Source organism: Vicia villosa, linkage group LG3 (genome assembly GCF_029867415.1).
Source record: "Vicia villosa cultivar HV-30 ecotype Madison, WI linkage group LG3, Vvil1.0, whole genome shotgun sequence".
In the NCBI taxonomy this organism is placed as follows: domain Eukaryota; kingdom Viridiplantae; phylum Streptophyta; class Magnoliopsida; order Fabales; family Fabaceae; genus Vicia; species Vicia villosa.
The window spans coordinates 79,480,726-79,491,529 of NC_081182.1; the positions used below are offsets into that span (position 1 = coordinate 79,480,726).

At 34.3% G+C, this 10,804-nt stretch overlaps 1 long non-coding RNA gene across 7 annotated transcripts; it reads right to left on the reverse strand.

The window, feature by feature from the left end:
- Positions 1–6,610: 6,610 nt before the first annotated feature.
- On the reverse strand, positions 6,611–9,539 carry LOC131662005 (uncharacterized). 7 transcript variants are annotated; one of them, XR_009301346.1, is made up of 8 exons: positions 9,300–9,539; positions 9,161–9,199; positions 8,602–8,646; positions 8,289–8,386; positions 7,826–7,898; positions 7,595–7,707; positions 7,126–7,188; positions 6,611–6,698 (listed from the first exon to the last, which is right to left on the reverse strand). It is a non-coding gene; the product is annotated as an uncharacterized LOC131662005 (long non-coding RNA). The 7 variants fall into 7 exon arrangements; XR_009301347.1 differs by having other exon boundaries at positions 6,611–7,188; positions 7,595–7,702; XR_009301343.1 differs by having other exon boundaries at positions 6,611–7,188.
- Between the last annotated feature and the right edge of the window lie 1,265 nt (positions 9,540–10,804).

A 10,804-nucleotide genomic window follows, 5' to 3' on the forward strand; every position in this document is an offset into this window, starting at 1 on the left:
CACACCTCTTCAAGATCTCAAGTGCATACCTCCTTTGGTGCATGCGCAGTCCCATTTTTGACCTTTGGAACTCTATGCCAAGGAAGTATCTCATGATCCCAAGGTCCGTCATCTCAAACTCACTCATGAGTTCCTTCTTGAAACCTAAGATACTCTCCTCACAACTGCCGGTAATCAAGAGATCATCCATACATAGGCAAAGAATTATCACACCATCCTTAGCATTCGATCTCACATACACGCCATGTTCGGACACACACCGCTTGAAACCAATATCAATAAGAAAGCCACCTATGCGTTTGTTCCAAGCTCTTGGAGCTTGTTTCAAACCATATAAAGCTTTATGCAACTTGTAGTATCGCATCTCTTCATTCTTCACTACAAATCTGGGGGGCTGCCCAACATAAACCTCCTTATCAGTGGACCATTCAAAAATGCAGATTTGACATCCATTTGATAAACGCTCCAATTGTTGTTATTTGCAATACCAACAACCAACCGAATGGTCTCAAGCCTAGCCACAGGTGCAAACACCTCCTCAAAGTCTACTCTTTCACGTAGAAAAAACCCTTTCGCTACCAATCGAGCCTTATACTTTATTATCTCGCCTCTCGGGTTTGCTTTCACTTTGTAGACCCAACGCACACCAATCGGTTTCTTACCATGAGGTAGATCAACCAACTCCCAAGTGCCATTCTTCTCAATTGATTCCAGCTCCTCTTTCATTGCACAAATCCATTTTGGATCACTTAGAGCCTCCTCTGTATTCACCGGTTCGGATTCGGCCATAAGCGCAAAATGGACGAAATCACCTTCATTATTGACTTTGTTATCTTGAAATCTCCCGCATTCTTGGAGTCTCAAAGGAAACACCCTTTGCCTTGTTGATCTTCACGATTTTCCTCAGTTTGAACATCATTCGGAGGCTGCAGAAATGTCTCGAGGCTGACTAGATCATCAAAAAGTAATGCTGTTGGGATTCTGCTCAGCTCATAACCGGTTACGCCAGATTGCACTGGCTGGCCGTAACCGGTTACACTGTTCTTTGTAGAAATCCTGTTCTATTTTTCCTGCACGTAATCGGTTACGCCCGTTTGTATTGGCTGGCCGTAACCGGTTACACTCTTGCTGCTGCTGCTGCTATTTTCTTCAAAAATAACATCCATACTAATCAAAATCTTCTGATTTCTTGCATCAAACAACTTGTATTCTCCTGTAGAGTGATATCTAACGAAAATCATTTCCTCTCCCTTGTCGTCCAACTTCTTTCTAAGTTGACCCGACACATGTCTATAAGCCACCGAACCAAAAACTCGTAAATGACTTAGATTCGGTTTGAATCCACACCAAACCTCTTCCGGTGTAAGCTTCTCAAGCTTCTTTGTAGTACATTGATTCAACAAGTACGTGGCTGTAGAGACCGCTTCTCCCCATAGTTGCTTCGATAGGTTTTTACCGCTTAACATGTGTCAACATGGTTTTTAAACTTCAGAGAAATCAAAACGGAAAAACTGTTTTTTTTAACGTTTTGAAAAACAACAAAGCGAAGTAAAAAAAGAATGCTTCGGATAGCAAGAGTCGCCACCAACTTTTATTTTATCCAATTAAGGAAAGGTTTATAAAAGAAACAGGAAAAGACCTTTGAGAGATTTTGGGTTCGGGGGGTAGGTTATACAAAGGGAAGGTGTTAGCACCCTTTGTATCCATGGTTATCCATGGGCTCTTAATTGCTTAGCTCACTTTGTTTGAATCGTTTGATTTGCTTGAAATGCTTGTATGTGGTTTAAAACATTTTGTAAAAGAATTAACTTTGTAATGATCCTTGTGTGGATGTATACAAAGTGGTTATCTTTGAAATTCGTTTGGAAAACAGTGATGTGTGAAACACTTTTGTTGTTTTTGATTTTTTTGATTGAGCAAGCAACTAGGAGGCCTACCCTATGTTTGTAAGGTCCTTTTCTTATTCTTTCAGAAAATTTTCCTTTATCGGATATAAACTTAAAAATTGAATTGCGTTTAAAACAGTATGATCGATTTGAAAGGAGTAACAGGGATTACCCTAAGAGGTGCAAGTGTGCAAAGTGTGCACTGTATTCAAATATTTATCTTTTGATTTTAGTGATCTAGCGCTTGATTAATTATCTTTCCATACACGCAGTTAAATATGTACAGGAATTTAAATGCGGAAAATAAATGTCCTACGCTATTACAAGGCTTTGGGACAGTTACATATTTAAAGGTACAGGAAATGTAAATGCGAGAAATTTAATCTACGCTATTACTACTATTTACAACCTATACATCAATCTCTAGAAAGTTAAAATAAATAAGATAAATTACATCTAAAATAAATCCTATTTATTTACAAGAGATATCATTTTTTTTTTTTGGATTTTTTTGTGGTATTTTTAATTATCTTTATGAGGAGAAACAATTAAAATACAAATTAATTTAAATGATAAAGAGAAAATAAAATATTTTTTGTGTTTAAAATTGATTAAACATTTTTTAATTTAATTATGAAGAGAAAACAATTTTTTGTGATTTTTTTGGAATTGATTTTATCAAATAAAACTCTAATTCTAAGTTAATTGAGATTAAATCAAGAAAATAATTAAATATTAAAATAAATATTATTTTTTTGTGTTAAAGATTAAATAAAGGTGTTTGAAACCTAAATCTAAAATTTAATCATTTTTGGTTTTTTTTTATGGTTAATTAAAAAAATAAACAAAACAAACCAAAAGGAAAAAAAAAAGAAATAAATTATGTCAGGGGGGTACAAACTGAAAAAGTTGGTATGAATAGTAACAAGTCCAACCCAGCAAGGAGAAAACCCATTTTCGCAGCAGATACTATTCATCATCTTCAACCTTACTACTGTGCAAATTGTGGCGGTTTTAAACCGCCATAATTCCCTGCGGGCAAAAACGCCACAATTTACTTGCAAAAAAAAAAAACTTAAAAATACATGTTAGAAAAAAAAGAAGGGCACCCAGATCCATGTAAAATCACGCCCTGAGTTCATTGGTGGGGTTATTTTTTTATTAGAGCAACGTAGCCATGGTTATGTTCTAACATGGTGTTCTTCGTTCTGGGAATTAAAGCTTCATGATTCACGTTAGACCTTCTCTAATGAGTTCCAGGAACTTGTTAGAATTAATATATTTCATTAAAACATAACCATAATAAAAAATATGAGAAATTGAAATATGTATGAATATGTGAAATTTGGAACTTGAGTTCTATGGATGTACAACCATGGTTAATGATCCAAATCTACTCTATTAGGTCCCAGAAGATGATTAGAGTGATCTTGTATTGAAAAAAGCTTACAAAATAGAAAACGAAAATTACAGAATTTTGATATTTTTTGAGTTTTTTGCAAGTGTATGAGCTATTCTTTGGTTGTGATTTCGTCCCCTTTTGTTGCCGAAGCTTGCTCTCTATTTATAGAGAAAGATTGAATGCTGAGTTTGGCCTTTGGATCAAGTGTAGAATATTTTTCCATTTTATATTCCCACCATGGATAGAACTTTGAATTTTGTGGCCATCTTTGATCATTGCTTTCAACCACTCTTGCCAATAAGTCTTCTGCACCCTCTGCACATAGATAACCATCCTTGAATGGCAACCACTCTAGGACCAAAGACTTTGGCAATATTGAATCTTTTCTTCTTAATTTAATTTTAAATGAATAAAATTAAATCAAAAATGAAATAAAAAGGTCATGGATCAAGAATGGGTCGTGGATGGTCCTAAACATCTTAGAAACATGTTTGGATCACAAAAGATTAGGCCCATTTGGAAAAAAAACAAGTTTGGTCAATGTTGGTTTCATGTATTTTCCCAAAAAATGACCAACTTCAACAAGACATAACTCTTTCAATTTTGATCATATGAAGGAGTTCTTGTACTTTTTAGAATCCTCAAGATGTCCTCTATAAGCCACTTTTGAAGCTTTTTTACATTTGGAGAAGTTATCTTGATGTTATGGGCTTTGACAAAAAACTGCTTTTTGTTGACTTTGAAAATGACCTGTAATGTCTTGGCTCATATCTCCCAAATGGTAAATCCAATGATCATGGGACCAATTTCATTTGAAAGATAATTGAATTTCCTTCAAAATGAGCTTTGGTTGGAATTTTTCTGATGTTTCAGGAAAAAGTTATGGCCGGTCAAAGTTCAGTTGACTTTTTAGGTAAAAACCCTAATTTTGAAACTTGGAATTTTGTCGATTTCTAAACTTTTCTTGATGAATTATGATCAACCATTGATCAAATGATGAATATTTTGACAAAATATGGATGTTGACAAAAAATTGCATTTTTGACTGTCTGTTGACTTTTTGGTCAAACTGGTCGTCTGTTGACCGTTTGAGCTGTTGACTGTGCGTCCGAGCGAATCGAAGTTTAAAAATTTGTCTGGTGGTACTTTGAGACATATGGAAATCCATGAAATCCATTTGAGGTCTCAAAAACTCATTCTCCTGAAAAAACAAAAACCCTAGTTAGGGACTGTTTGTGTAGGAGACAGTTAGGCGTACCTGATTTTTGTGCAGTTTTGAGTCTCTGTTGATCATGTGATTATCAGAAGACTTCTAGAACAAAAATCTTGGAAATTTGAAGTGCACACCTTGAGGTGTGGCAATTGAATTGACTGTTGGTACAGACACGGAGAATTGCGCTGATAACGAGTTTAACTGGTAACTGGTTGTCCGGGTATTAACGTAACAGTTAAAGTGAAAACTTAACAGTTAAAGTTAATTTTTTCTTTTTCTTTTTGTTGTGTTAATGGTGAAAAATTATTTACATGGTTTGTTAGAAAAACAAAAACATAATAAATAAAAATATATATTGTACGCGAACAAATATTGAAAATAAAACGATAAATGATTTAATGCACAGAAAAATAAATATTTAACTAGCAATAAAACATAAACAATATTTCAATATTTAAATAACAGTACAACAGATAGTACGATATTTAATACGAACAATACAAATATTAAATAATGACAAAAACAATGAACAGTACATTATAACACATACCACGAACGGTACATTATTTGAAAACGACAAATACGACAAACTTTAAGTATGACGATTAAAGACCCACGCTATAAACAACAGTAGATAGATGGCCGGGAGTGAAAACAACCCAGGTCCGCATTCTTTAGGATTATGAAGACAAAAAAAAAGACATGATCACCACAAAAATAGTGATGACCACAAGAAGAAACGTTTCCACCCACTTTGCCATTTTTTGCCGAGGAAGAAGAGAAAATGATTTTATGGAAGATAATATGATAGAAATTTGGGAGATGAGTGAAAATTTGATGTGAGAAATTATGGGAAAAATGAGGAGTATCTATAGAGTGAAAAGAGAGAGATAGAGACGTTGGGGAATGGAGTGGCACCGTAAAAGGGAAAATTTGAATGGTAGTAGGATTTGAAAAAAAAATATGGTAGGTTTTGAAAAGAAAAAGGTATAGAATAAAGTTAGGATTTGATTTGAAAGAAGGAGATTTGAAAAGAAAAGAAGAGATTTTGAAAAATAATATAGTATAAAATAAAAATTAGTGGGAAATAAAACCAATAATAATTTAATTGTTACCAGTATAATCTGAAACCCCGGACTCTGCGCCTGCAAATTTTAATTCTGTACCAACTGCGTCAGCATCATTTATTTGAAAATAAATCTCAAATAAACAGTGTATGAAGTGATAAACAGTATTTGGCGTTTATGTAAGAATAAATTCAACAGCGAACCAAAATACTGTATAAAAAATTATAAAAATTGAGTATTCATAAAATCAGGATATTTATGAAATAAAAATCCAAGATTGTATAAAACTTCAAATTTTTAGACAGAAGTCTGTTGACTTCTCTTTGAAAAAAAGACGCGGGGAAATTTTGGGGTATAACAACATGCTTCGAACCATGTTCATAATTGAGCAATTTTTCCTCTCGGCAATACCATTTTCCTGTGGCGTCACTACAAAAAAAAAAGGTTTCCTGCCACGGCCACGAAACCGCGGCTATATGCAAAATAACCGTGGTGTAACGCTTTGGCCACGATTTGGGCACGAAAAACTGACTGTGGGATATGTGGGCGTGGCCTAAAGTATAATCCACGATTTTCTTTTTTGTGCCACATTTTATGGACATCCGTGGCTTGTATAGGCCATAGTTTAGGTATCTAGATTGAGGCCGCGGTTTGTTTTTGTCATGAGTACAAAACTGTGGCCAGATCGTAAAACCACGGTTTCTATTTAATTTATAGCATACGGTTTGTTTATGGCCACTAATTAAAACCGCAGCTATATGTAGGCCAATTTTACATGTCAATTAAACATGTCAATTTTACACATCAAAAATCAGTTTTAGAATCAGTTCTAAGTACTCCAATAGTTAAATCAATTTTCTTTTTCAAACCAACACACCAATCACTTGCTCCAATTTTAAAGAATTTAAAGCTTGATTACTATAATTGTATGAATACAAATTATTTTATTGTCTATACGTGACAATAGCATTAAATCAGATAATCATCCAAAACTAAATATAAAAACTTGAGTGACAAAGAGTTGCTATAAACACTACAAACAAATAATCATCCCTAGAGGTGCTTCCTTGTATTCAAAATTTAGTTCTGACCAACCCGAACATTCCCCAACAGTATCAATACATATAGACCTGAATAGGAAAATCACACACATGTTATAAATGTAAAGCATATAGCACATGATTAATGTACATGATTAATAAAGAATATTACCCAAATACATCAAGTAGTTATAATTGCTAGTTCACTAAGGCTATGTTTGGATAGACTAAAATGAACGGAGCGGAATGGAGTGGAGCGGAATGGAGCGGAACGGAGCGGAATGAAATAAAGATGGCGTTCCATTGTTTGGGTATTTCATGACGGAATATAAATATTTTGTCATTCCGTCCAAATCGGAGGGTATAAAAAATGATGGAAAGTGATGGAATGGGATGGAATGCATTCCATCGGGTTCCGCTCCATTCCATCCGTTTTTAATCAATCCAAACAATGGAACATAAGTTAATACCATTCCGCTCCATTCCATTCCACTCTCTTCCATCAATCCAAACATACCCTAAGTTAGTAACAGCCAGTCCTTTTCTTTGGAGGAGAAAACCTGATGGATCAACCATGAACCTGTTCAAAAGACATATGAATAGTCATAGAAACAAGACATGAAAAGACAAATGTTTCACTCTTTAGGAATACTTTGAACACTGGATCACTCGCAAATGTTTCACTCTCAAGGAATACTTCAAAAAATTACATACTTTCAAGTATTTTTTTTAAGCTCACTTGCTTATACCATTGAAAATAGTCATGTCAGTTCAAACAACAGTCCGATATAAACATAAGAAAAGAGAAATAATTACTCATATATTACCAATAGTTGGAACCGAGTAACATATCAATATAAGCAGAAGAATAAAGGGATATTTACTTATACATATCACCAATATTTGGAACTATTATCAAATTACTAATGATATATCCACAAAAAGTACTGCAATAGTCAGAGAAAATAAGCTGATTGCTGACATACAGTTCCATTATCTTCGGTATAAATAGCCTCTATTCCAGATTGCTCAATAATGCTCTTCACTTTTTTCCCACCAGAGCCAATTATAAGATTTATTTTATCCGGTCTGACCTAAACTTTTTATAGATATAAGAAAGAGATGTCATGTGTTGTAGATCAAAATACTGGGATGAGGAAATAAAATGTGCGACTGAATGAAAAAAATTGAGAAAAGAAGTAAAATAACAAACAAACCTTCATAATGTGAATCAAAGGAGCATACTTGGAAAGACTTTTAGCTGGAGGGGCAAGCATTTCATCATTTCTCCTAGAATAGGTAATAAAAATAAATTAGCAAGAAAATACAAACATATGTAGGACTTCTAAAACAACCAAAATTGTTCTAACTTAAAACTTCAAAAATTCAGATAAGAAAAATAGATCAAACTTTCCCCTCCTTAATTAATCTTCTCTCGACATGCTTTTGAGTAGCTTGAAAATTTCCCCTCCTTAATTAACTAGAAATGATAAAAAGTAGCTTTTGATTGGCTTGAAAATTTACACTAGGTTTTGTTTCAAACATGCTTTTGAGTAAAAACATTCAATTATAAATCACTTCACTTCAAACTCAATTGTAAGTAAATCAATTTTACAGTATCAATTTACTTGTAATCATCTTTTTTAAACATTACCTAATGAGTTTCACCCTTGAACTTACCAAGTATATGCTTCCTGCCATCTCTTGCCTGTAGTAGTGCTTCTCTCATTATGGGCAAAGTAATGCCAGCAACTTGTAATGCCAATACATTAATATCCCTTAGAGAATAATATTATATCAAAAAAATAGATATCAAAAACAAGAGAAAATTATTATTTACTTATTCCGGAAAAAATAACTACTAGAAGCCTATTAATAAATGATTTACCTTAAGAGAAAATAAGCAGTTTTTCATAATCAAAACAAACAAGAAAAAAGGAAATAAGAATGTCAAGACATTACTACTATAATAAAAGATGTTTATACTACTTACCTTATTGTCCATCTGAAATGCAGTTATGCCATCTTTCCCAGCAACCTGCATTATATCATTTTCACCATTTTCAGAAGAACCGTCTATTATACTAATTTTTCAGAAGAACCGTCTATTATACTAATATCATCATCTTATTAATCAAATATGGTTTGAAATACGAAATCAGCTAGTAGCAGAAACCAAAAATAAGTGAAACAAATGTGAAAGAGAAATATAGAGAATCGGTGGAGCTTATAGTTTTCGAGAACTTTTAGTAGAATAAAACTAACAAGACTGTTTAAGAAAAAGATTAGGCATGATAGAAGATTCTTAAAATTCTCAACACAAACTACAAATAATTAAGGAATATGTCATTCAAATAAATAAAATATTCCAATAACTAAAAATCCCTTTATGACATTGTTCAACAAAAAATTCTTAACTTTATACTTTACACCCTCATGGATCAAATTTAGAAGTAGCAATCAAACTGTTCACTTTCCTGTTATTGTTAAAGTACAAAAACAAATTGATGCAAACAGTATAACAATAAACGAAAAACACAAACCCTAATCACCTGTAGAGTGAGATAATTGGTTCAAAGTCTTTTACTCACCTGTAAACAACAACAATCATCACAAACCCTAAATTAAAAATACAGAAATCTGGGAAATCTGGGAATGAGTGAGTGAGAGAAGTGAGAACAAGAAATTTACCATGAATGAGTGAGTGAGAGAAGTGAGAACAAGAAATTTCTCCATCGAACACGACCCTGTTTCGATCCTCCATTCGTTCACCATCGAACACGATCCTCGTTTCGTTTTCCATTTGCGCCATCTGAACTTGTTCCTCCGGCCGCTGAGTGTTTGGATAAATCGAGAGAGGGAGAGAGGCAGGTGATGAGAGGGAGAGGAGAAGCGACTGAGTGTTTCTTTGAAGCGGTTGAGTGTTTCTTTTAGGGTTCAGCACAATAAAATTAGGTTAGACTTATTATTTAGTTTTCAATTTTTTTTCCTCTTTTCAATTTTAAAAAAAATTAGAAAAGAGAGAAACTAATTAACAAGAGGGAATTAAAAAAAATGGGAAGTTCTGGAGGGATATATTTATTTGTGTTGGGTCATAGTTTGAAGTGAAAATTATAATGCTGCGGTTTTTATTTGCGGCTTAAAATATTTACAGTTTGTTAATCGTGGCAAATAAAGTAAAGGCCACAGTTTCACACTCCGGATTCAATTTTTCAAAACATATGTCTACGATTTAAAAACCCGGGCCAAAGCATATATGTGGCCACAATTTTTGAGTTGTGGAAAAATTTAGTGTGGCCATAGGCCAAAAATATTGTAGTGCATATAGGGTGGTACAACCTCACGCACTATACCCTCATCATCACAATACTTCTCAAACGCAATCGAGGTATACTCACCTCCACCATCCGTTTTGAGAATCTTCAACTTGTGACCACATTACCTCTCCGCCATGGACTTAAACCTTTTGAATACATCAAACACCTCATTCTTTCTCTTGATGATGTAAGTCCACAACTTCCTACTAAAATTGTCAATGAACGTGACAAAATATCTATTGCCACCGAATGTGTCTACTTGCATAGGCCCACAAACGTCGGAGTACACCACCTCAAGGTGTGCTTTGGTCCTTTGACCTGCATCCTTGCTAAAACTCCCTTTGTGTTGCTTTCCCTTCACACATTCCTCACACAACTCAGCTGGAATGTTAATGTGGGGCAGCCCGGTAACTATACCTTCTTGTTGCAACGTTTTGAGATCACGAAAATTCAAGTGACCGAGACGATAGTGCCATAACCACTCCTCTCTACTTGCAGCTGTAGCTAAACACCTATGCTCCAATACTTTCAGCTCAACTTTGAAAGTCCTATTGGTAGCCATAGGAGCCTTTAGGATCAACACACCACTAGCATCGACAACCCGTAAGATCTTATCTTCCAAACGTATGTTGTAACCCTTTTCGAGCAATTGGCCAATACTCAAAAGGTTACACTTAATACCTGGAATATATAGCACATCCTTGATCATAGAATGTCCACCATTCTTTTTCTCGATCAACACATCACAAACGCCTTCGGCCATGAGAGTGAAGTCGTCTACAAACTTCACTTTATTTTTTGCCATTTGATTGATTTGCACAAACCAATCTTTTCTCCCCGTCATATGCGTTGAACAACCGGAATATAAGTACCACTCCT